Source organism: Struthio camelus, chromosome 5 (assembly GCF_040807025.1).
Source record: "Struthio camelus isolate bStrCam1 chromosome 5, bStrCam1.hap1, whole genome shotgun sequence".
Lineage (NCBI taxonomy): Eukaryota > Metazoa > Chordata > Aves > Struthioniformes > Struthionidae > Struthio > Struthio camelus.
In genome coordinates, this window is record NC_090946.1 from 51613195 (window position 1) to 51641190 (window position 27996).

At 36.1% G+C, this 27996-nt stretch overlaps 1 long non-coding RNA gene across 5 annotated transcripts; it reads left to right on the forward strand.

Moving 5' to 3' along the window:
* The first annotated feature begins 76 nt into the window (after window positions 1–76).
* LOC104145937 (uncharacterized) lies at window positions 77–27996 on the forward strand. Of its 5 annotated transcripts, none has more exons than XR_011141560.1 (4): window positions 153–228; window positions 16258–16342; window positions 20006–20158; window positions 21528–27996. It is a non-coding gene; the product is annotated as an uncharacterized lncRNA (long non-coding RNA). The 5 variants fall into 5 exon arrangements; XR_694487.2 differs by lacking the exon at window positions 153–228 and adding an exon at window positions 510–810; XR_011141562.1 differs by lacking the exons at window positions 153–228; window positions 16258–16342 and adding exons at window positions 850–2584; window positions 3672–3791.

Consider the following 27996-nt stretch of genomic DNA (forward strand, 5'->3'; position numbering starts at 1 on the left):
CATGCTCTCGCTCGCTCACGGGCTTGTGTGCACTAGGGTGAAGGTGGGAGGGGGGGGGGAGATCTGCCTGCGCCGCGCTTCTCCGTTCTCGCCCCAGCACCGCCGCCTCCGCCGGACGCACGGGCAGCCGGCTGGCTGTCTCTCTGTTATCTGTCTGTCTGTCTGGCCGGCCGCGGGCAGGGGGCCGCCAGCCTCGGCTACACCGCAGAAACCGAGAAGGCAGGAGAGGTTAGAACCGTGGGAAGGGGGGCAAGTGCGCGGAGGGGGGGGAGCGCGGGGGGGGGGGGGAGGAAGCCCGGCATAAAAAGGAAGGCGGGGCTTCCTCCGAAGACAGGCGGGAGATCTGGCCAATCGGGACAAAAGAGAGTGAGGTTGGGATTGAAGCGCGTAGCCAATCACGGCCCGCAGGTAGAAAAGCCGTTGGAGGGGTGGGGGGCGAGGGGCGGGTATGCTTTAACCTCCGCGGCGGGCGGCGGGGGGTGGTGGTTGGTGGTGGGGAGGGCGTTTGGGGAGGCCGCCTTCCGCTCCGGGAGGGTCCCTGCCGTGATGCGGTGTCACCTGGGTTACATACTGCGCCTCATAGGCCCGCAGCGGCGTAGGCGGACGGCTAACGTTGCCACAGGAGGCTCTGGGATAGTGGGGAAATGTCCTAGCCGAGGTTGACTGCACCACCTCGGCGCGGCGCGACCCCGTCGATGTGGATAGGGCCCTTCCTCCCAGCGACCGTATGTGGCGGCCGGGGACAGTGCTGCTGGTCTGCGCTGAAAGCCTTGGACACACCGGGCTACATCTTGCAGGCTCGTAGAAAAAGTAATAAACATGTTATTTCTGTACTGTGACAACTGGGCTAGCTGAAGCTGTCTGACCCAGTGTGGTATTTCTTATGTAAATATTTAGTAGGAAATTCAAGGATGTTTCACTGTAATGAAGGTTACCTTTACTTACAGATTTCCTCTTATTTAGGTTGAAGCTTAAAAGGATCGTGAGGTGCTGGGGGGAGGGGTGGAAGGCGTTGGAGGGTTGCTTACATACTATAGAAGCATTATTACTCAATTATTTGCTATTTAATTGATTACATTTGAAAAAATTTCTCAAAGTGATATAACCATAACTGTAGCAGTAAGTATTTGAGCATTAATTCTGTACAAAATCTAGTAACACACGTTTATTGCATCCACACTCAGTACTAAACTCGTATTGATTTGCATGTGTACAGAATGGTTGCTGACTTGATTCCTCTTACAATGTAAGCTTAAAACCTGGCTATTTGTGGACGAATTCCAGTTTCCATTCTCAGCTCCCTGGGAGATTTGGCCTTAATTTTAGTAACCGCTAGCCACTAATACTGCCTCAAACAATTTCTACTACTTAACATACAAATTTCATGTATAATATATGATACAGCACATAGCCCCTACCTATAAATTATGAGGCAGATGCATAATGCATTATAGGATATTAAAACGTGGACACTTTTAACATCTAAACAGGCTCCTGCTTTCACAAATTGAGAACTCAATCCAGCATTGTATGTAGAAAACTTTCAATGACTTCTTTGGGAATTGTGTCCCAGGAATGTAATATCAAGTCTCCTCGCAGTCAGATTGAATAGATGCAACAGATTTCGTAACAATCTGAGAGCATATATGGTCAGAAAAATGACTGTATAAAAATGGAACTTTCTTACTCATCATATACTCTTCGTATCTCTGATACTGACTCTAATTGCTTAGTTTACCAACTAAAATAAAACTTTAGGCTCCTGTTAGCTTGGCAGTTGCTGACACAATTATGGTACAGCAAGCTGGAGCATATTCTGGCTCTTCCATTTTCTTTACTGAGTTCCAGTTGAAAAATTTTAATTAGTATTTGAGCCAGAGAGAGCACAGCATGACTTGAAAATCTCAGGTCCAGTTTGTAGCGTTATCAGTCCTAAGAAGCCTCTCTTTATTTATAAACTAAGCAATTGACGCATTGAAAATTTTAAAGACGAAAATAAAACAGCAGTGTTGAACTGAAGCCATCTTTAGTCAATGTCCACAGTGGAACTGTGTAAATGATAACACTGCTCCCTTTTATCTCACTGAATATGCCCTATTCATGTGTACTAACGTTCAATCAAATAATTCTCCTGTTTTGAGACCACATGTGTTTTACAGTGCCCCCCCCCACACCAATTTTAATTATGTGGCAGATCTGGTTGGATTCAGCACCTGCAAGTCCTTCCTTTGGGAGCTCCAATTAGCTTACAATACATGTACTTTATCGCATTCTTTAAACAAAAATATTGTTTCATCTTAACAACAGGAATATGAAAATGTAGAATTAAAAAAGGGTCTTAACATGGTAAGCAATGCATATCCTGTTTATTAATCTATCTTCCATAAGCTTATGGGGAAAAGTGGTAATCCTGAAACCTAATTTCTTCAGATTCGCAGCAGATGTCTGTCCTGTGTTAGTCTCTTTCCTTACAAACAGCTGTTTCATAAATGCCTCCCCTTGTCTCTACAGAATGCCTTTTGTTTAATAATTTCCTGATATGTTATCTTCCAGTCCCGCTAACACAAGCATTTTAACTTTTCTGGTATGTATAAGTAGATTCTTTGTAGTTTAATAGACAGGTTTTGTCTTTGAAGAATCTAGCTAAAGCTATTCTGTTGCCTTTCAGTTAGTTTCCTAACAGGAGTTCTATTTAACTGAGCAAATATATATGCATATAATAAACACTTCCAAAGTATTTTTAATATTAATTATTATAGATATGCTTCAGAATATGCTTCATTAAGTAAAGTTTGTAAAATCCAATAACGCTGCTTGGAGTAGTGATAACAATCTGAAGTCTGGGAGGCACAGCACATAAAGTGCAGCCCTCTAGTGGTAGAGGTCACAGGTAGTTTAAAGCAAGTTGTGTTTTATCTTGGATGCGGGTGGGGGGGAGGGAAATAGCTTTTAGCAAAACACGAGCCACCTAGAACACTGCCCTGTATTATATCAGCCTCTTATATTGCTTATGGTCTAAAGGGCAAGCGAAAATAGCTGTGGAGGCCTGTACTACAACTTTGCTCCTACTCTCGTAATTTCTATGGAATAAGGACCAGTGGAAGAGTAACAAAGTCTGTATCAACAGAATATTCTTTTTTTTTTCCTGTCTGATCTTTTGCTCAGGTTTCCTTTTCCAGCCAGCTCTAGACTAGCCTATTTAACCAATGGTTGTTCAAGCCATTTTGGGATATTGATTCCTTTTCCTGTTTTTTTTCAGTTATGGCATCTTTTCAGCTAATATGTTCTGTAACTTCAGTAGTAGTTCAGTGATAGTATAGAATACAAAATCAACTTGCCAACCTTATTTCTAAAAACACACTTGGCTGGTGAAGGTGTGGATGGTAGTGTTCAAACTAATCTCTCCCACAGACATGAGAGCTGTGCTTAGAAATGAAAGAGATTAGGGAGAGGCAAAACTAAAAAATAAATATAAATTTTAATGAATAGAAATCCCCAGAATAACTGAGCTAAAGTTCTAGTAAACATCAACTAATCTGATGAAGTCCACTGAGCACCAGTAGATATGAATTAAAAGGATTAATGTTTCCATTGTATTAGGGCCTTTTTCAGGTTTTAGCAAGTCAACGAAGACCTTTGGAAACATACTCATCCTTCTGTTTCTTCTACAGGTGGTGGATATTTCTGTTCTGGATGATAGAATGCACGGTTCATTTTTCACCTCATAGGAAATATGTCAGAGCCCAATAATTATTAGATGAAAAATGATACCTCTTAAACATCCTATCTAGGTAAAAGAAAACAGATTTGTGTTTCATCCAAAATGATGAGGCAATTGTTAGCATTTTTTCATTACCAAAGGATAGCTGTGATTCCTGACAAGCTTTTGCTGCACTAAAATTATAGTTATGAACTCAAAACATAATTTTCTCTTTCAAGTCTTTAACTTCTGCCTTTCATAAGTTTATGAAACTTGTTTCCACAATAACAGTTAAATTATTATTGATTACATTATGTGATTTTTTTTTGCTTGTTCATCTAAATATTGCACAAATTGTTCATCAGAAAATATTTTGCAGTTTCAGTGGAATTTCTCCTGGATCACACCAGTGTTAATCTTAGGAAAATCAAGCTCCATTTGGAAAAAAAGCTAAATATTTATTTCATTTAGACATTTGCTGCTGATGTCATGGACCGGATTATCTAATTTGCAGTATTTATGTTCCCTTTATTTGCATCCATATTACATGCATTGCCCAACTAGTAGCCAAGTGATTATGGCTGCACTCTTCACAGAATAGAGTACAGACCCTATCATATTGTAGACCATTGCACTGTAGTAGCTTTCTTTGCCAGTAAATTGAGGAAGGTAACTTAACAAACAGTAATAATTTGACTTTAGTATTTATCATGAAATAAATACATTAGCCAAAACTCCCAGCTTAGAAATGAAAGGAGAGAGTGTGTGTGGGAAAGTAATGGCCATTTCTGCTCTTTGGGCAGAGGGATCATCTGCCTCCTCTCACTTCCAGAATATATACCAAAATTTGCAAAATTTTGGGGGAGCTTTGTTCAGGAATACAGAATTGAATTCTTCATTCCCAGTTCTTCATTTCTGAATCTGTAGACCAATTTTCTAAGCTATTCTTCTGTTATTCATGTTTTGGGTTACCTGAGAACTTGTCCGGATCTCAGAGTAAAAATAAAGTAACCTCAGGACAAGATCATATTTCAGCCCTTCCGAGCAAATGACTGGGTGAATCAGGGCATGATCCATGAAATTCCAGAGGCCAGAGAATTGCTCCCAAAAGGCATCTCCATTTTGACATTTCTGTACAGTAATTTAAAGACCCTTTTTTTTTTCTTAGAATGAAAGAGAGAAAACTTGATTTCAGTTGACTTTGAATAATATTCTTCTTCTTTTCTGTTTCTTTTCAAATACTGAAATAGCTAATTCACTGCTTAGAACTGGTACAAACCAGGAGTAATTTCACTGGAATAAAATGATGTTGTAGACATAGAATGTGAAAAATAACAGGATCACTTTGTATGGCCTTATGTCACTTTACAGTGATACTGATTTTGTACCTCTTAGCACTGTCTCACAAAGGAACATCTGTGAAGCATCTCTTCTACAAACTGCATTCAGCCAACTATCATTCCAAATGCTTCAGGATGTATTCATCTTACAGTGCTGTGTGATGAATAAGATATTGTTCAGGGAATCAGCATACCTGTTTTCAATCTCTGTTGTTATAATTGCTCTAATTGCATCACTATTTTATGCCTCATTTTGCTTGCCCACCACTCACTGTCTTACTTATCTGAAATCTTGGCACTTTAGCACAGATGAAAGATGAAAAAATAAATGTTAACACAAAATTAGTTTCTTTGATTCTATTATCAAGCCTGGTCCTTGGCAATATTACACTGCTTCCTGTGAACTGAAAAAACTGAAAGCATGCAGCACCCCCTAAATGGTTGTAAGGGCAGCTCAGCCAGGCTCTCAAAGAGACTTATACAGTCCTGCTTGTTTTCAGCTATTAAAACTATTGAAAGCAGGTCATGTTTTGAAGGTAGCCTTTATGACCTTATTCATGATTTTTGAAGCCTGGAGATATGCTATAGTCCAGTTGACCATGAGAGTTACTTTAGTGGAAGAGATCAGAAATCTTGGTGGAAAACGAGTGGAAAGGGAAGAAGTAAATATGTTGTACAGAGGACTAAGGTAGAAAAGAAAGGAGACAATGAAGACAAAGGCACTAATATTTATGTACTAACCATGATTTACATTAAATGATCTAGCAAAATTTGAGTTACTATGGTCATTTTGATCAGTGAAAAAATGCATACTACTTGAGACCATTAAAGATTAACATACCAGCATATTATACTAGCAAATTCTCCTACTGTTAACCAGCAACAAAAATATATTTTTACCAGTATAATTTATTATTAGTTTTCCAAATGAATAAACTGTTCTTGCAAAAGTGATTTTTACAAGTATAATACTAGTATAACATTAGGATTTTCACCAATAGAAAGGTAGGAAAAGTCTTATCTCTAGTATCATTGTATTAGCAAAATTTCCTAGTCGAGATCCTTAAAAATACTTTTTAAAGGTTCAGTGTATAAAAATGCATATTCCACTAGATTGCAAATACATTTTCACCACAGAGGGATTTTAAACACTTGTTATTACCTTTGAAAATGCAAAGTGCCATTGGGAACTTCAATTGACTTTTCACTAGAGTTTAGCAAACGCATTATTGTCTTATATCTATTCTTAAAAATTATTGTACTTAGCAACAAAAATTAATGATTCCAGTGCTTTGTATTTCTACCTGCTTGAAATCAGTTACTGAATTAGGGAGTCGCTGGGGGGCTGGAAGCTTGGGGAGAGTAAACATGTGAAGGATAAACATAAAACTTATAGTTAGGATAGACTGGCCAGAATGGTTTGGCACATCTCCTCAGTGTTTGCCATGAAACCATATACCATGTGTCAGCCACATGCAAAAGCCCCAGAAAAATCATAGGGATTAGCAATAATACTGCCTGTTTGAGACAGAGTATTCCTCAGTGCAGTGAGGTTCAAACAGTTCATCAGTAGTACTAGTCTATCCAGGTTATTTCATTACCATTTTGAGCCAGAAGGAGGTGGTGGCAGATTATGAATTAGTACTAGGGTTTATTAATTTTCTGTTTATTTCAGCGGGAGCAGCACTAGAATCATGAACATGGGCCAAAATGTTAGACCTTACTTAGAAGATATTGAATCACTTTCTTATTTTAATACCAGTTGCAAAATATAACTGACTTTGATTTATATTTCACTAAGACTTATACCATGGAATTCAGTAGGTTTTTAAGTGGAAGCATGTCTTTACCTTCAACCAAGGGGGAAGGAACAACTCACATGATTGAAATAAAGCATATGTTCCACTAATGTGCTGAATTAATGCTTCATTCTTCATTAATTCAATGGGAAAGAGCCAATCATTGCTTCAGCCTCGCAGATTTAGGCCACTGAGTCTGATCCAAACATACTGTAAGTCAGATGGAATCTGCCTAGTGCAGCCTTTATCAACTTGTTGAATGTGTGGACTTGTACACATTTTTCAAAGAAGGTACAGATTGCTTTAAATATTTCGCATACATATGCTACATTCACCAACTTTTTGTTTTGAAACCTTTCATATACAAGGTAAAAGAAGTGCATGGACCTGCTGGATGAACAGCTCTATTGATTGCAAGGGGTTTCAAGTCATAAAATACAATACAATAGATTATGGAAAAAAATGAGCGGAGAGAGGAAGGAAGCTAAGTAAAAGATAGTAACATAAACTGTAAACCATTCATGCCATAAGAGAGGTTCTAGTGATGGGAAATTTGGATGGATTTTGCATAGAAATATTTAGATATATATGATAGTTGTATATATTAGGAGTATTTAGGATTATATAACTTATCATTTCTAATAAACTATACATAAACAAAATGACAGCTAGTATATCATTTAAAATTTGGCAGTTGGAAAAATGAAAAATAAAGACAATTACTTTCTAATAGCTAGAAGCATTAAATTAAGGTGCAGGATCAAATCTCATAGCTACTGTGTATGCTGATAGTAAACATGATGTTATATAAGGTTACATAGGTTATATGAAAGAAAAACTTTGTTATGTTTTCTGGAAATTTTCTGTGGGATATTTTGTTTGTAATGATTTAATCAAGTAGGAAGACTCCTGTTTAAAAACTTAAAAACATTTGTATTATTGTTATTGTTCCTATTCAGAGGTTTAATCTCTCCTCTGGAACAGAAAAAAAATCATATGTTGAAACAGTAAAAATAAAACTACTGCAGAAGTGAGTCATTGTAAATGAGATGAATGCCCATTAAAAGTAAAAGTCGCCAAAAAGCAGAAACAGGGTCATTGCGCGTGTTAGTAACACTGCTTATAGATTCATCATGGCTCACAACAAAGGTATTATAAGTGGACCTCCTGCCTCTGTGGCATGCTGTCATTGCTTTGGATTGACTGCTGTTAGATCCCTGTAATCCTGAGCCCTGGGATCTTGTCCTACATGTTTACCCCGCTCGGTATGCCTGTTAGTAAGTATTTAAAATGGAAATGAACTCTAATCTTTGTATGTGTTTATTACAAAGGGTTTTAATCCCTTAAAACCCATATTTAACTTTTTTTTTTAATCAAGTTTATAAAAAATAGCGTTCAATCTTATAAGCTTATATTTGACAATTTTGCCAGTTCAGTTTGGTTACTATCTGGCATCTCTTGATTTGGTAATCAGTCATGACAGTAGTACCACAGCACATGTTCATGGAAAAGCATAGAATAACAGCAGTCACCATGCTAAAAATGGCATGTTTATAATAGGGATCATCTTTTCCTCTACACAGGATATAAAGACATAAAGTAGTGATGACACATCAACTATCAAGAGAATTGTGGATGTAGCTAACACGGTCATTTTAGTCTTATTTCTTTCAATAGTGACAAATTGTCTTGGGAGGACTGCAGAAATAGTATAAATGTGAAATCAATAGAACTAGTTTGTTCAGTTTTGTGATAATATAAGGATATCTTTCTTAGGATCTGAATCCTTGCGCTAACTCCATATGAATACAACTTTACTTCTCACATAGTTTCATTTACTTCAATAGGTTGTAGTTAGAGAAATAGATCTTCCAGCTGCAGGAATATGTTTTTAATATATAAAACTAATAATTTTAATCCAGTACTATCAAAACTAACTTTCATACATAAGAGTCTATGTTATGAATTTCAGGATGATTTACTCCTAAGTCCGAAGGTAGTGCGATGCATATGCCAGCCAGTCCAATTTATCAGTAACAACGCCACTTTTAATATCTGTCATCCAATGGGCCAGGTAGGCTTCCAAGTTTGGTTGAGATAACAGAGTTGTAAATTAAGTAGAGATTACGCATAAGAAAAAGTGCACCAAAGATGATAGTTTTTCATTAGAATATTATAGTTCTAATCTAACATTATATGCAATCCATAAAACTAAATTTTAAAAGCAAAATATGCAAGAGTTAAAATTCATAGAGCAAAGTTAATTTGGCTGAATTACACATTTAACATTTTAAAGTAAATTTGGTATGCAAAATAAGAATACACTAAGCTCTACTTTTAAATATACTAAGCTCTGCTTCTCTGTTTAGCTAAGCATATAAAACAATATAATTGTATTTCTTTCCTACTTTGTTTCATCTCTACATCACATTAACTGCTTTTTTGCAACTTATTGTGATCTTTCTAAGAATTTAGCATTTTATAATTGTAAAACATCTGATAATACTCTTGACTGAAGAAAACACACATAATGATACTTGAAAATGAATATGTTCAAGTTTTGCTAAATTGCTAGTATCTAACTGTACTAGTAGTAATGTAAGCTGTACTCACATGTAATCCAACTGAATTCAGAGGTATAATTATGTATCAAAGTTTGAAAGATTTGCTTCAGTTATGCAAATGTTCACTCACTTTAGTAGTCTTTATACATATATGTGATCATATTCAACACAATTTTTCACAGACAATAAAAACACTAAAGTGTGGAAAAATAGGTATCTTCTGTTCTATTGTGCTTTTCCCAAACTTTCTGTATGGGAAAAAATTCTAAGCAATTCCATTCAAAATTCAGTGTTATATAAGGCAATGAATGTCTGCAAAACATTTTGATATCTGTATTCCTAATTTCTAAAACAATATAAATCATTGCTAATAATAACAATATGAAATATTGTTCTTGAAATATTGGCTTCTTCAGCAGGTTTCTTATAATTAAACAAATATACTTCTACTGATATTTATAAATATCACTTCAGTGTCAAGTGTGGCTGAAAATATTATGTTAAGTATCTTTGGACAGCATGGGTAAAATATTCATTATTGCATCCTCATGTTCTGGAGGAACTGGATTGCACTATAGCCAAATATTATACATTACTTAAAGATGGTTGAAAGCTCTTTCTCTCTTAGGTACAATTGTCACATTAATGAAAGAAAACAGTCAGCTTTCCAGGAACGTTTTATTTATTTAGAGCCTCAAAGACTTCCCAGGAGAATATGTTATATCATCAAAGAAAGACGCTTGGCATGATAGATTCTGCAACACAGCATTATATTCTGTAGAAAGTCATTTATGAAAAAAATGAACTGTGTTCATGTTATTCGGGGTAATGTAAATATGTTAATCAAACATATGATGATAGGCACTGGTCAGCAAAGTTTGAACTATGTTTCGTAGTGATCATTTTCAATACTTGATTTGACAAAATGAATATTTTACATGAATCCTAACATCTGAGAGCAAAGCTGAAAATTAAAATTACTTTAAGAACTAAAAGGAACATGATTCTTTTGTAAGGTGAATTGCATAAAGTTTACTAAAAAAACTCTTTAAAGATTTGAATTGTATTTAGATGTTCAAAGCCTTTAAAATAAAACAAAAGGATCACCTATTAAAATATGGGTATGTATATATAGGTATGTGGCTTATATGTGTGTTTATATATGTGGGCACACAAAATACATGCACATTAATGATGTATCCATACTATATATCGTGTGTGTGTATATATATGATAAGTGTATATATATTTATGCATGTGTACATACATAAAATCACACAGCAATTTTAAGCCCTCTAGTGGTAAGAAATTTCTGAGTTAAGAAACGATCTACTCTTAAGTGTCTCCACTTAAATGGCAGGTGTCTAAACTCTGGTATGCTATTATGCTTTCATATAGTTCAAAATGGCTCCATGCTATTGATGTGCGTCTGTAGATACGCTTACAAGTGTTAATAACAACAGAGATCTGCAAATTAATGTATTGTTTCCAGCATGATAAATTTTCCGCCTTTTCTCCATAGAAAATGTAGCTTTTCTGTATTCTTTGGACATCCCAATGAGAATTTGTTTTATGATATTTCCTTAAAAAAGAACAAAAACCTTGATATGAACAGGGTAAAATAAACAGGAAATATTTTCAAATATTACTCTCAACCACACATTAAATACTTCCATAAGTAAGCACTACAGTGGGATGAGAAGAAAAATCTACATTTCAAACTGGGAAAGGATTGTTTAACAAATGACTTACCAAACCAGAATCTATGAAATTTTTCTACAGTAGCCACAAGCAGTGGTTATAATTTATTATAATTGTATCAATTCTGCATACTATGTACATTCAATTACCATTTTTCTAAGAGCTTTGGGTCTCACTTAAGTGTAGATTTTAGTTAACATTTTTAAAAGGCCCTTATCAAATTTAGGGCCTTATTTCCTAATGACTCATAATAGCATGGAGGCTTCTGAGCTGCTCAGGTGCTTTTAAATGTTTGTCATGCATACTGAACAGTGTAACTTTTCCCTGAATATTGTGGCTTCCCCTCCTTTTCCCTCCCCCTCAACCCTCCCCGCCCCGGCCACCATGGTGCACCCATCTGATTCCCTTTCTTAAGTCATGAGCTCCTTATAATATTTAATGTATATTTAATATATCAATAACAACATGATGGAGAAAATATGAATGTTATTAGCAGCAGTACAGATAAGAAACTGTGGCAGAGAGGGCTAGATCCACAACAGGATTTTATCTTCTGATCTAACATAGTAGGAGTTTGAACTTTCAGGCTTAAACTGTGCTTACCAGCAGAAGACTTAACATCACTGCCAATGCATAGAGGTACTTAACATACTTGTTAGAAGTGCCCTTAGCACCTACAGTTTGCTTTGGAAATGAGTCCATTCAGGCAAAGCCAAAGCCCTACCAGGAAGAGCTAACTGGATATACTCCTGTCTATGGTCCCAGATCCAATAGGAATGCTTGGCTCATGCCTAACGCATAGCTATAAGATTAGGCTCTGCATTAAACATAGAAGTGGATATCAATTTCATACAAATGTGGACAAAAGAGAAATGATAATGCATTCATTTAATAAAGCACACTTAATGTCTAGCTACAGGAGGAGAAGGCGGAGTTCTAGTCTTTGTTACAAGACCTGGCTATGTATCACACATGAAAGTGCAATTGGATAAAATAAGAAAACATTTCTTAGAGCAGTGATTATATTAAAAGGTTCTTTCCAATTAATGCTCTAAGTACTGGGCTACCTGCATGAACCCTCATGTGCTCTCCTGATGAATCCTGATAACTATACTGTAAAAGCGACGTAGTTTCAAAGAAGAAACAAGGAATGCCTCTAGCCTAACTCACAGTGTGATAGTTTAGGTACTAACTAGCCAGCGACAAGAGATTCTGGGGATTTCTCTTTGACCCTATGGACTGTTTAGACTGGGTTTTCATAGGTAGGAGATAAAGGTTTGATACTTTTCAAAAACATGAAAGAAATAAACCTGTTACCCATATACTGGGTAAGTACTGTAGTTACTGCTGGAACTGGGTTGGACACAGCAACATCATAGCAAAGCCTTTTAACAATGTTTATTTTTAACATAGAACAATATAACCACTTTTCTCCAGAAGAGTGCTCAGATCTCTAAAACTTAGTTTAAAATAAAAGTTTCTCTTAAAGGTAGGAACGAAAAATCTGAACCTTGTGTGGATGGGATTTTAGATACCTTTTCAGTGTTTTGTATAGATTATTTTGGACAGCTCTTGATTGGGATTCTATCTGAAGATATTTGTTCATGCATTCTGTAGTGAGTACAGAAAGTTTCTTTGGGTCCTGTAAACTGTACTTCACAAGCTTTACCTTCATTGATACTCAGCATCGCAATGCCGAAATACCTTTGCAAATCTGTAGTAAAATGAAACACGACATCTATGAAATAGCATGGTGTTGCCTCTAAGTCTTCTGTGCACCCAGCTGGGCTGTCGATTGTCATCCTAATTTTAGTTAAGACTTGTTTTTGCAGTTACTAAAAATTTAATTTCAGAAAGAGCATTCTCCCATCTGGCATTTCTGTCACACATGAAACAATTGCTGCGGTTATTCTGTGGGGGACTTTACATGTCTTGCAGCTATAGCTTTCTAGATTTGTGCCTCTGTTCTTTTCTGACGTTCTTTCAATAAATCCTAATGTGTTCTTAGAGTAAGGTGAATGGGCATGGTCTGACACCAAAGCAACTGGTGACACCTATTTCTAGCTTTAGAGCCAGTGCAGGTGATCAGATTTCCTAGGGCCTCTCAAGGCCAAGACTGATATCTGGACTTAAACTAGCTTGATACAGCATCATCCAGATAAAGAAGGTGAGGGAAAATGAGTAAATAGAAGGATGAAATCTGTTCCTGCAACAGAGAATTCTATTGACTTTTTTGTTGTTTAAGTATGCTGGGGGAAGGAAAAATGTTCCTTGAATATTTTTTAATACATAGACTGCAGTTGTAGTCAAAAATTTCTTGTCCTGTTGGTGTGTTGTCAAGTGAGCTGTCTCCTTTTACACCTCAGTTAAGACAGGATTCATTTACACATAACTTTAGACATCTAAAAACTAAGGATTAAGCTGGTAGTTTGCACTCACCCTGCTGTCACTGGAGAAAAATAAGACTAACAGAATTGCCCTGTGAAGGTACTTGGGAGAGTGCTATAAGGCAAGTAAGATCAGTGGGCCTTTATAGGTGAGTATGTCTCTCTATTTTCCATAGAGGAGGCTTAACTAACTAGTTTAAAATGGATAAAAAAAGCTCAGGGGGGGAGGAAGTTTTAGAAATCTGTGGGAATAAAAAAGACATAAATAGCCTAGATCCTAGCAAGATTAAATAAATAAATAACACAGTAGTAGATATTATTATTTATAATAATATCTATAATATATAATATAGAAAATAAGATAATACAAAATTATATATTTATATTTGTGATAATAACATAATAAATACATAACATACATCCCAGCCAGATCAATTTATTATATAGCAAAACCATTCTGAGAAATTGCTACTATTCTGGAGAAACCCTAGAATAACATTTGTAAATCTTTTGTGTGATGCGGGATGGATATGATGGGCTCTAGAAATCGCACTAGCTTTTATTTTCCTCTAAGACTCAATTTAAACATGTGGTTTGGATCTATAAAGCCATCCATGCCTTAGATCTTATGACTCCTGCAGATTACCTGTTTCTTCAGACATTAACACTGTAATCAGACCTTGTCCCTGCAGGGGCAATGGAGCACAACTATCCACAGTGGTACTTTTCTGTGCTCTTTTTGCAGGGCAATATCACACGGAGGACTGTAGCTATTGGTATTCATTTCCTTTATTTTCAGTCCTACGATCATGGAACTTTTTGACTCCCAAGAATAGTAACAGTTTAATTGACCAGGGTTTTTAATAGAGATGACTATCACCGTTTACTGAATTATTGAGATAAAAACAGATGATAGTATAGTAAATTATAAGTGTAATTGGTTATGTGCCAAGAGCTTACCAAAGGAAAATTATGTAAGTCATAGGAAATTAATTTTCATTTTCAATAATATAGCAACTTTTTTGATTTCAGCATACTAGAGTTTTTAAATGTATTATTATTAAATTGATTATTTTTAATCCCTATCAAAATTCCATATATACATGATACTGAAATGAACTCCTAAGAGTAATATTTGCATTGGATATGTGTACATTTCCACGGGTAAAAAAAAAATTCGACAAGATTATCAGGATTAAAGTGTGCATGAGGAAATACAAGGTTTGTGTGTGATAACAGCCTACTCAGGCAAGTATTGAGGCAAAAGGTTGGAAGCTAGGTCCAACATGCAAAGAGTATGATTATCACAAGACCTGAAGTGGGGTTATTCCTTATAGAAGACAATACAGGTGACTTCATGACAGTGAAAAAAAAATTCCTTTGGAGAATAACACTAAACATTATTGTGTGACTTGGAATTTTAAGGCTAGAATAAATTTTATATTGAGGCATTGCACTTTTCTTTTTAAAAAAGCCATTTTATAATAGAAATAAAATAGTCCAGGAAGCTAGTACTATTTAGCAGTGCTATAAGTAAGATAATATAAACACTTAGTCTTAAATTCATGCTTCACAAAATCAAATGTTATTGCTTAGTTATGAAATGTTTAGAACAGCAGTGTAAGAAATCTAGATTTGTCTTTCTAGGCAAAATCATCTCAGTTTTCTCCAAGAAGGCATAGTGATTGCTTAAGTGTGGCTACAATACAGTGATAGTGTTGTCTTATGGAGTGGTTAAACTATCAGGAGTTCTTGGTTCAAAAGGACTACTGAATGGCAGCCTGATGAAAGAGGAAATTAAATTTATAGCCTATTAGTGTGAAGTCATCATATCAAGTTGTACTTTCAGATTACTGTCTCTTTTGCAGTTGACATCACTACCATCCTCCCCGCATCTTGCAAGTGTAGGATGCATCAGGTCTACAATAGACCAAGAGATCATTCATCAGTGTGCCATGGAGGGCAAGAATCTCCCTTTGTTGACAATTACACTTTGTGGGTCACCTAAAATAAAGTCTTTCTAACTTCTTAAATAGGTGACTTGAAAAACTGCCACTAAATAATCGTGGCTGAGAGTACAAGCAGTATACGCTAGAGAAAAACAACAGACTACTATTGCAAACATTCCATTTTGCCTTCCCCCTCTAATATGTACACCTGCATTGCAACATTTTAATCAAATGTCTAAAAGGCATACTCATGGCGACAGCTAAACAGAGCTTTCCACACAAGATGGAAAGGCAGTCTGATAAACTTCATGTGGCCCTGTGACTTAGGTAACACACACTTCAATAGATTTTTAGCAACACTCCCTCTTTTCCTCATTTACTTAAAAACAAAGGGAGTCTGTTCTGAAGGGACACACATGCAGGGGCTATTTTTCTGGTATATTCCTCCTATCTCCATTGCTAAATAACACTACAGAAATAAATAATTCCCCTGCACTCTCTGCTACCCAATAGGTAACCCATGGCCTGTCATTGCTCCCTGGGCCCTTGGTTCTTACAGCACCAGAGGTGCGAAAGTGCTGCATGAAAGCAACCACTATCGTTCTGTAGAAGCTGTGTATCTGGCAACGTCCCTGCTGAGTAAAAAAGAAAGCACGTCACTGTGCAACTATAAAGGTCAAAGTTGAGACTGTAGCAGTTCTCATTCAGTCCCATTATTTTCAGTTCCCAGCAAGCAGCATCCTGTAATTCAGGGTATATGGACACAAATGCTACCTGGCTTCATGGCTAATTGATGGTGACTCTGTTTACTCTACAGTGGGAACCAAAGAACCTTGTATGTGTTGCCTTCATTAGTCTGAAATCTACTTTCAATCCCAAGGACAGATGTGAATGAAGCAAAGGTATGCACAGCACTGACGTCCCAAATAGCCCATTGAATTTAGGGTAAGACGTTTTCTCATATACAGAGGCCAGGATGGAAGCAGGCAATGGATGATGTCTGCTGTTCAGTGCCTTAAGTTTCAGAAAGAAAAGTAGGAAAAGGTTCCCAGATAAAAAGCTGCTTTTGCATTGACATTGATTTCCTGTGCCACATATATAGGTTTCTTTCTTGGGCAGACGAGAACTAAGCTGCCAGACAATTTTTTAAGACACCTTTTTTGTAGTTTACTTATAGAGCTGCAGAAGTAATCCTGTCACAACAGAGGGAAAGCTTATAAAAAGATGCTTAAAAACCTTATCACTAAAAAACAGTGGAGAACAACTTGTGTAATATAATGCCTTATAGTGTTTCTGCTTACCTCCTCATTAAAATTAGTCCATATTTACCTACTTATTATGTAAGTTACTTATCTATTTGTTTTACATGGTTTAATATACTTTATAGATGCCAGAAATGACAACTGGATCATGTATTCTGACATCACAGCTTATCAAGTTTTACCCCATATTCTATTTCATGGATCTATATATTTTGTCGGACTGAGAGAAGAGTCCTAACAGATGTATGCTGAGCAAAAGGGTAGAAAGCACACATCTTACTGCTTACAGTAAGACTTACTGCTTGCTTAAGACATAATTTAGTGAACTGTATCCATGATTAAAAGGAAAAAGAAGACCCTACAGGCCCCTGCAAAGCAAGCTGGGAAGAAATTTTTGCCAACTGATATCAATAAGACAATGAGTTTCAGCTCTTTGACACAGTATGATTTACTGTATCTGTGGTCCTGTCTCTAACCATCAACAAGTGTTGGCGCTCTCGAGGAAATAAAAAATCAAAAATCCATACCGAGAATACATCTGTGAGATATATATCAAATGAAACAAAACCAGCTTGACTTTAAAGGCAATTATTTTAAGGCCAAAATTACAAGATTTCATTATACACACTGCCTTACTCTGGGGTACAAACATGAGTTTGTTGAGAGGAAAGCAAGTTTTTCTATTACTGTCATTCTCCTTACTTTTCTTCCCCAACTCGAGAACATAAGGGGACTCAGTCTCAGCCTCAAATTCCAGAAATGACACCATAGTTATTCAGTTTGACCGTCTATACTGCTAGAAGGATGCTTTCCATAAACTGGATCAAAGTGTATCTAATTTTGCTTTAAGGGCACCAAGTCTCCTTCAGCTCTCCCAAGAATTTATTCTCGGAATAGTGTATTTCTAGAAAGAATTTCATAATTTCAACTCCCAGTAATTAGCTTGTGTTCTGTTTTTGTCAGCAAGATCAAAAAGCTTTGTGCTATCAAACCCATGCTTAAATGCTCACTGATCATTCCCTGATCACTCCATCTCTTAAACTTCTCTTTAATACATGGAACACATTTAATTGCTTAAGCCTCACACCGTCATGTAAAATTCACAGCTACATGGTTCTTTTTGCAGCATCTCCTCTCCTGCATATCCACATCCCTATTGAAACGTGAACACTAGAGTAAGACGGTATTTTAATGTAGTCTTATCAATTCTAAGAACAAAGACAACTTCACTTCCTTTTTTTCACTTGAGAGTCCTCCCCTTCATTATCCATTCCAAAGTTTTGTTAGCCCTCTTGTCATAGAAGCACCAAAAACTCAAGCTGAGACTGTAATCTCTGATAATCCTTAAAACCTACTCTTAGTCACTGCCATCCTGTAGAAATAAACTGCTTTTTTTGTTCCCAGACATATTCCCTTTCATGTGACTGTATTAAATCACTTTTTTTTGCATTGTAACCTTTTCGATCAGGTGATTTAGATTGCTGTAAAAGTAATCTGTCCCTTAGTTTCTAACAATCTACCAATCTTTGATCATTCTCCAACTGTATACAATATTCACTGATAAAGTTTAGCAGATGCTAGATACTTTTTAACAACTTTTAGAGCTTTCAGACCTTTCTCCCTGCTGCTCAGTTTTCTAGCAGAAATGTGAATTATCATGTAACAAATTTAAACCAATTAAAATAACTTACTTTTTCTAGTTATTTTTTTGCATACAATTTCTGTATATCCTTTTGCTCTTCAGGGATCCACAGAGCATGCTCTGAAAGGCACATATTATATATAGAGAGAGCGAGAGAGAGGGGATAGAATTGGATCAAGAAACAATTTCCAAAGGATCCTGGAAAAAACAGCCTTGCTGATTGATCTTTTGCCATAGCTACTGCACTTTAAAATGTGCCAAAAACCCAGTTTCTAATCCCTTTAGCCCATACCCTGAAAATTCCATAAAATGCAAGTTTTTGAATCAAACCCTTTACTCCATATAGTAAGTGAATTAAGTCTAATACATATGCATAAATACTTTTGTTAACTATCCCTGTAATCCAATCAAAAGCAAAAACAAATAGAAAAAGATTCCTCAAAAAAAAAAAAAGCAATCTGACAAGTATTAATCATAATTGTTGCCTCTCGTTCATTACCAGTAAAGTTCCAAGGTAACAAATCCATTCTTGTACCTGAAATGAAGGTCAGGCTAGCTAATTTGTTATTCTGTGTCATCCTTTTCTGGATAACAGGACAACAAAACTGTTTTCTAGTTTTCCAAGATAGAATAAAAATTGGCAGTGATTCACTAGTTCCTTTGCAACTTCTGAGCAAAAATTACTTAGCTAGCTCATTTGAAACATTCTTTAATGGGAATAAATGTTCCCTTATCAATGCTTTATTTCAGATATAAAATGTTGTATTTCCATCAACATTTGAATGGTTTGGCCCCAAACCAGACATTATCTCAAATTTTCCTCACTCTGCATGAACTTATAACCTTTCTGAGAAAGATAAAGCACAGTGTCCAAGTTTCCTTTTGGCTAGTAGGTATTTCTGCAAATATTATAGTCTAGATGAAATAAAAGTATCCAGTACCATTTTGTGCCCTTTTTTTTCTTAAATATAGCTTTTCATAGGAGTCCCTCTCACTTCCTCCTCTCTGTCTTTTATAGGACTTTTCTTTCCATCATGTTTGATAAAAGGTCAACATCTCTTTTCTAAAAGAAGAGGTCACCTTGTTGCTTGTTTCTCCAGTGTTGCCCCAGATAATACAGGAATATGCACTGAAATTTTCCATATTCTTTGCAATACTGGAGATATTGCTTACAAGCTGTGACTTGATTAGATTAAAAAAAGACTTTGTTTATATGTTCAAGATAGGCTATGACAGCAAAAAAAAGGACTCAGAGAAGCTACTTTATTCTTTGGAAGTGTTGTGCGGGGAATAAAACCTGGAAGTAAAATCTAATATTTTAGAGCAGTACTTTGGCAGGAAGACATTTTTAGTATGTGATATTTCATAATCTGGAAACCATTTCTTGGTGATATTAAATATTTTAGAGACTTCCTATGTTGACAGTGTTTTGTGGATACTTTTATATGTGATTTTTGTTGGCATTTGTAAATTCCAGGAGTATTTCTGCTTTCAACAGCAGAATCACAATACTAATGCCTTAGGGCTGCTTTTTTTCTATAATAGATACAAAAACAGTGGAGCATTTTCAGGCAAACAAACTGCCTGATTTTTCAAGAGAGTGCCCAGTTTCATAAACGGTCTTTTATAATCTTTATGAATATTTCTTGTTACTCTTCCAGAAATATGCTGCAGATGTGAACTTGAATGAAATTACTCCGCTGTCTATAATCAGTGATACTGCAAGAATTAACCAACTAAACAAGAATTTACAAATAAAACCTAAGAAGTCTGGTGAAGCCTGGGAACTTGGAGGAGAAATGGGATCATACAGGGTAAGAAGAGTGAGCCTGAATAACAAGAAAAAAGAGTAATTGAGTAAGAAGGCTGTGTGATTGAAAACTTAAAAAGATGAGAAGCTGGAACAGGTAGTAAGGGCCCCGGATTGGTAGATACTTTGATCTTAATCTCTCTGTACCTCAGGTCCCCATTTGTAAAATGCAGGTAACACAAGCTGCTTCACAGTACTATGAAGAAACAGTAGTTACCGTTTGTTAAAAATTCAGATACAGTGATTACAGTCAACAAAGAAACGCTTGAAAAGAATGCTGATATTCTTCTACTTAGAGATGATTTGAAAATGATGCTGTAAAGAGGAACTAGGCCGACATATTGATTGATAAAACCAAAACAAATGTTATTCATTAAATGAGCATTGTTTATCCAGTTCAAATGCACTATGAGAAAAAAATGTGACCAGTTTCAATACATGATCATAATACATCATGTTGCAAAGCTCCTAAAATAAAATTTTTATTGAAATTCAATTTTTGCCCTTTCCTAATTTGAAAATGACAGGGATTTCTACTAAAATTTTTCAAATTACTTAAGGAGACTACTTTTCACTCCCAATATAGTTATTTTACATAGCACATTTAAACTAATTTAAGAGGACAAGAGTGTTGTAAAGCTCTTTATACTAATTTCATACTGATATACTGTGCTTATTGCTGATGCATTAAAGACATTTAATCAACTTTACTATGATAAAACTTACAGTAAAGACCTTGACTCCAAGTGAAGCTAGTTCAAAACATCTTAATATGATAAAAAAATGTTAAACTACTTGAAACAATTATTTCACCACTCTGCAACAGAATAAAATAATGCATCACTATTCTGAGGTTAGTATTTGAAGGTTTAATAATTTACCAGATACATATGATGCATTAAGAGTGATTTTAATATTAATTTTTATGACTCACTTCTTTTACAGAAAGGTCAGTTTTAAGTTATTCTAATTTTATTGTTCCACAGTTTCATTCCACATCTTTGTGAAGATTTGTCTATGTCACAAAGCTAGAAGCGAATAAAATTTAAAAAGCGCGGAGCTGTAATTCCCTGTAAGTGGAACAGCGGGGAAGAAATGATAAGACTAGACACGTTAGACTTTGTTTCAGATATGTAGGAAGAAATACATGATGTGAGAGGTGTGGTTTAATTAGGCTGTAACTTTAACAATTTAATTCAGTGGGGAATTGCACTGCAGTAACTCAGCCACAAAGGTAGTCATTACTTACATTTCCACTTACTGGACAGCTGCTGCCAGTATTCGCCATTTCACAGCTGGTCCAGCCAGTTTCCAGAATCCCACGTATTAGAAAGGCTATTGAGAGCCCTAATGCTGTTTCTCCCCTTCTTTAGATGCGGCCTTTCATTCCATCTGCTTTCAGCTCTATTCAAACTGCCAAGACATGACGATGTATACAGCGCCCTGACCCACTCTACTAAGCTGTGGCTATGCGGAAGGTAAAAATTCTGACCTCTATCCAGTCTGGCATCATGAGAAACACTCTATTCCACTCCCAATAAAGGTGAAGTTGCAGTTGCCATATTAAAATAATAATAATGTTAATAATTCTATAGTAATCCCTGCAGCAAGAAAGGGCTCAGTCTGATATGGAAGGTTTATGCTGCCTTTTTCATATGTTCAGAAGACTAAAGAATTAACACTAAAGAATTGGGAATAAAGATATGATATTTGGGCACTTCCCCCTTGTCAGTTTTGCTACATATTCTATTCTCGTTCTTTGAGAGGGCAGAATAATACCTGCACAGTGCTTCTATAACCCAATATACTGATATCCAAAGCTTAAGAAGGCCACACTGTTCGTAGGAACTCCTTACATGTCCTTCTGTCTCTGCCGGGTACAATGGCCTGTGAGACTCCTGAAATGCAACATCCATAGAAAACCATACATAAGAGAATACATTTTGTTATGTTGCAAAGAATAAAACAGCATCAAATCAAAATTTTCTTATTTTCTAAATATCATTAGAAATTGTTAGTCTACAATCTTCATTACATACAGGTTGACAAATTGCTCTAATGGTATTAGGAATGGAATTCTCAGACTGAGTTAGGCAATTTTTCTATGAACTCTGAGTTGTGAAAGCCATCTGCAGGAGTATTAAAAAAACAATTAAAAAATCCTTAGTCCTTAGTGTTTTAAAACTGAAGTGATCTCTCTAAAATAAATAAAGCAAAATAGTAGCTTCTAGAAAGTCTAAAAATTATACAAAACTCGATTTACAAACGTTTAATCTGCAAGGGCAGAACTTAAATACTGTAGAAGATTACCTGAAAGTAGGATCAGATTATAGAGAGCATAGACTTTGCTATTTTAAAGCCTTCGATGGGAAAATCTCATAGTATTTTTGCTTTACTTCTGTCATTGTAGAGAATGGGTCCTTGTGTCTCTCCCAGGACGGATTTTACTCTCCTCTTCTATTATAGTAACTAAAACTTGAATCAGTGAAGCTGTGAAATAGGAAAAAGAATTAGAAGCTAAGAAAAGTAAAAAGTTTGAAGGCAACTGAAAATTGACAAATAAGTGTCAGAGCAGAAAACGATGGCAGTTTGCCAACCAGCTGGGAAAACTAATTCAGCTTTAGATAAAGAGATTTTAAAGGGGAAAAGGACAAGTAAACTTCAGAAAAAGGAAGAATAAAGGAGCAAAGAATAAATCCTTAGAGCTGTGTTAAAGAAGAAACATAGGCAGTGCTTTGTTGTTTTAACTGCAGAACTGCAAGAGGGGCTTTTCATTCAGTGTTTGAATAGCACTGAAGAAATAGCCATCAAAAGAGAAAAAAGTGGAAGCACTAGGATTTTCCTTGTTGCTGTAGCTTGTAGACCATCCCTCAAAAAAAGATTTAAAGTTTAATTTTTTCTAGACAAATAGAAATTGTTAACGGTAATAACTATTTTCTTCACCAACCTATATATTGACACAAAAATACAGAGTTCCCTATACAAATTCATGACAAGAAGTGGCTGAGATAGACAAATAAACAACTGACAAAGAAAATGAAATAACTGAAAATTTCAAGGAAAGCCACCTTAACCCAGAAAATAAAAGTATTTTCGTGAACCAATATGTGATCCTCAAGATTACAGTCTTTTTTTTTCCCCAGTGGATTCATCGTATTTGTTTTTTCATGGTCAGAGAGCACGTACAAGTATGTTGCGATGAGTACCGTCTCGTCACAACAGCAGACCAAAATAGAAAGCTGGTATATAAAATAGCATGAAAGAAGGTGGTCACAGGTCTGTTTGTCCTCTCACCCTCATCTGTCACCAGGCCTTTTAATCAGGCTGTGAATAGCAAGTCAGCAAGATATAATGCTGCTGGTTATTATGCAGAGATCTAATGACTGCACCTACTCTGCCCAATTATAGCATTTTCAGAAGTGCCCTTGAGATGACATCTCCTGACCATTCAGATTATATAGCGCTTCATGCACCCCTCTGGGTGCCCTGAAAACACCACCTCTGAGCTCACAAGAGGATTCCTTGAGAGTGCCAGGCTCTCAGAGTGACCCCACATATGCACTTTGTACGAACAGTATCCTTTCACCTCCATTAGGCACAGGTTCAGTCTGCTGCATGAAATTCCCAGAGCAGCATGGCATGACTGACCAGCTTCATGTTGCACTTCAGAGCATCACCCTCTATGTGAGATAGATTTACAGCAGGATGCATAGGTCTCTCAAATTATCACATGCACCGTTGAGAAAAATCTCAAATTAAAAAGTCAAAAACACTTTTGGCTTGCATCAAACAAAAGCCTTGACACGTATAACTACAATAAAACTCAGGGACAGTTCATCGCTTATGTTTCAGATCTTTCTTATACATTTTTTTTGGAGAGGGAATTATGAATGAGAAATATCCCCCCAAAGTATATTTTGTAATGCTACGAAGAAAAAAAGGAATGATATGCTATTTTACTGTGAATTTACTATGCAGAATTTCAATGGATCATTCAAGCAGAAAAAAAAAGGGTACTGCAAATAAATTAAATTTTCATCCTGAGCTGCAGTACTGTTGTCAGCACAGGTTACTAAACTGTGAAATAAGAAAAGAACATGGAGACCCTGTTTGCACTTAGTTGCAAATAAACTGTAGAATATGGTATCGTTAGACATTTCAGTTGTGAAAGTTTCTCATTTCCTGCAAGCTTAGGCAAATGAGGGATTTAAGCTATATTTTACTTTTATGGCTACATTTTCCGGCAGTCAGCTGTTTCAGATTGACAATAAAATGCGTAATGGTGGTTCTTCGTTTTTCTTTTGGGAAGTTTCTTTGGCAGTTTTTATCAGCTCAATAATTGTTCTTCTGCTGCTCACCAGAGTTGAAGCCTATACTTTCAGTAAGGCATAGCAAAAGAGGATGTTGCCTTTGTGTCTTCCATGATACTCATCTCAGCCTATAAGACACAAAACTTTGTCACCATCTTTTACTTTTTACTATATTTCCCAATTCTTATTTTTTTCATTATCTGTATATTTGTGCTACTATATCAGCTATTTTTATATGACTTTTCAGAAATTGGAGGTGCTTTAATTCATTGCCTGTTCTTTTTTAGTTATTTCTCCCATTGGATAAACATACCTCATGGTAGGTATGACCTCCAAATATGTCCCAAATGTGGGACGTATTAGAGCCATACACAATGATTTTGTTCTCATCAAACTTCTATAAGCACAAATGGGAAAAGAAGGAAAATTGTTCAGAAAAGCTATCACTTTACAACAAGTACCTTTTCATTCACATCCTTCCTATGATATGGAGTTTTCCTGCAAAGTCTTTTCTGATACTTTACCAAAGAAAAAAGAGAAAATAAATCACTTGAGACAACATGTTTTAACTACCTGGACTGAAAAACTGATCTCACAAGTTTCAAATGGCATTCTCCCCCTCACCTTCAATGGGTCTACCTGAATGTGTCCCAAGCTATTATTTATCATCTGTGGAGGAGTGCAAACTCCTTAGGATAAAGACAGTACACCTACAGTACTGAGAGCTTTGGTAGTGCTTGATAACAGCATATTTTGTGCTAATTTTTCTCTAGTTTTTAAATGCTGTTTCTTAATTGATATTTGTATGGTAAAGGTGTTGCTAGCAGCTAAGTGAGAATTTGTGAGTCATGAGAAAATAACTGGCAGACGTCTGCTATGGATTTCCATTCTGTTCTTCTAGATATTAATAATAATTGCCTATGAGGACCGGAAAGGCTGTAATTCTCATTATAATAAAGATTTTTGATGTAGGTGGGCTTAATCAAATGAATAACTTCACTGACATTAAGGGAATTACTGATGTGAACAAGAGTTTGTGCAATCAAGTCAATAACTGAACTGACAGTTCTTAAACCATAAGAAAGAGGGAGGGCTGGAGTTGTGGTTGTCCTTGCGTGTGTCAAGTTCAGATTATGGTGCACAGGTTCCGGGATACTAAGAGTGTTATCTGCAAGCCCATTATCTTGCAAAAGCACAAAAAGCATTTATGGCATATGGAGCTGGGACTTCTAAATTCCTTTTTAGTATGGGTCTTCATGTTACTGCATGATTCATTACTGCTGCTTATGGACTGCTCCCTGAAAAACAGCATGCACTATTGCTATATTGCTATACTATTACATCTTTATTGCTGATAAAATCAGGCAATGCTAAGAGAAGCTTTTTTTTTTTTTTTTTTGGTCAGACCATAAAAATGAAGTGTTAATTCTGGCTTTAGCAATGTCTAATTAGTAACAGCTCCTATACACAAAGTTCCCTTATTTTTATCGGCTTGAGTTACACTGCATTTTTTATAAAGTGTTCCATAAAATGATTTTTATCATTTCTTTTAAACTTCATTATCTTTTTGATGACACAGTAATTTTCATTTCTATTTTTTTATCTCCTTTTAGCCAATTTTCTCACTTTGTGCTTTCTCTACAGCAATGCATGCTTTTATCTATTTATTTTGATAACTTTTAATGGAAATATACTTTTTCTCAAGTACATCCTAGTACTTTCATAGGCGATGTACTTGCGTTTTTGAAACTAGTGGCCCCATCCAGCACCTATTAAAGCTAATGAAACTGGGGTTTAGTTAAAATTCTAGAAGATGAACAGAATAGCACAAAACTGAAAATGACAATGCAGATAGTTTGTAGCCATGTATTGAAAACAGCTAGCTGCGATAATCTTCACAATCTGTACTAAGGAGTACTCCTCTCCTTGAGTCAAAGAAAGACCTTAGGTACTGTAAAGACTGGTTTACTGTTAGAGTACGCTTTTATCCTCTAGCTGAAAAATAGAGCAGGGAGCTCAAGTAGTTTGTAAGACAAGCAGCTTGATGAAACTTGTTTATAAGCTTTTTATCTTCCTGTGAAACAATTCAGTAAGCTTTTCCAAAAGTTTTTTGCTGAGTTTATATTCATCACTTTATGCTTTCCAAAATTGGAGGGAGGCATTACTCTATCCTTTTTTGGATTCTCAATGTCTCCTATGAAAAAGTTGTTAAAATTACTTACTGTGGGCACAGTAAGATTGCATTTACTGGCTTTCCTTAAAAATATTACAACACAAAGGCTATTTCAATTTTAAATAGATAATATTTAACTTTTCTCCATGACAGCTTTTCAACTAATGAAAAACCTAATTCCTTTTCAGTTAGCTTAAGAGACTAAATCAAGTGCAAACTCTCACCAATAAAATCATTACTTGTATTAATTCTTAATCCATGTCAGTATAGTACTGCATTTCCTTAACATTTTTTTCCAGGCTGCATCATTATTTGCAGATCACTAAGTGATAGGACCTGCAGACAAAACAGCTGCAAGAACAAAAAATCTATTTTTGATTGTAGTCATGAACAGATGTTTTTTGCAACATAGTTTACCTGTATCAGAGGCTTCAGCTGTTAAACACTCATTTTCTTTTTCTACCCAGTCTTTCTTACTGAGTCTTTTCTTTCATGCTTCACAGATGGTAGAGCCCTACCAGTGTTCTGCCATTCCAGCAATGCGTGCAATATTCTAGCAGAAAAATACATAACAGAATTACTGCTTGTCCAAATGAAAGTTATTGATTTGTTTCTTTTATACAGTTAATACAGTTTAATATCTTCTGTCTCCTGAGATTTGGCTTTACCACCTAAGCAGTTAAAGTCATCTAGCTTGATGATTTTCACATTTCTTTGGCTATTGGTAGCGCACAGTATTGGTTTTGTAAAACCATCTGAATTTCAGAAATGAAAGGTCAGTCCACTAAGTAAAATACTTTAAAAAAAATTAATTATATCAGAGAATTATAATGGGTTTGTAAGTGTATTACTACCTGCTGAAAATGTTCAAAAAAAATCTGCACTGTTTTCATAAAGTGCTAGAAGAAGCTTCTGCTGTTTTTTTAATATTGTGTTTCTATTCAGCAATACCCACAAAATATCCAGTGTGCCCATTGTTCTGGTACTGGATATAAGAGCCTAAAGCCTGCTAACGTTATGCTGTAGAAGCTTATGACGTCTTCTGATCTGTACTTTTTGCCCTTAATGCTCAGTAAGAAAACGTGGTACCTTCTGTGAACAGATGTAGATGCAAGATAGTAGCAAATTGACAAACTCCTATTCCTTACATACTTGTGCTGCCAATTAGGGTGTATTTAGCCGAACATTAAAGTAAATTAACAATTCTAACGTTAACTGGTTTTCTTTTCTTACAGGTATCTGTAAATTACTACAGAGAGCATTGAGTAGATGACGCTACGTGTCAGGGCGCCGCCCGGGCCGGCGGCTCCCTGGGGCCGGTAGGGGCGGGGGCGGCCGGCGGGGCAGGGCCGGGCTGGG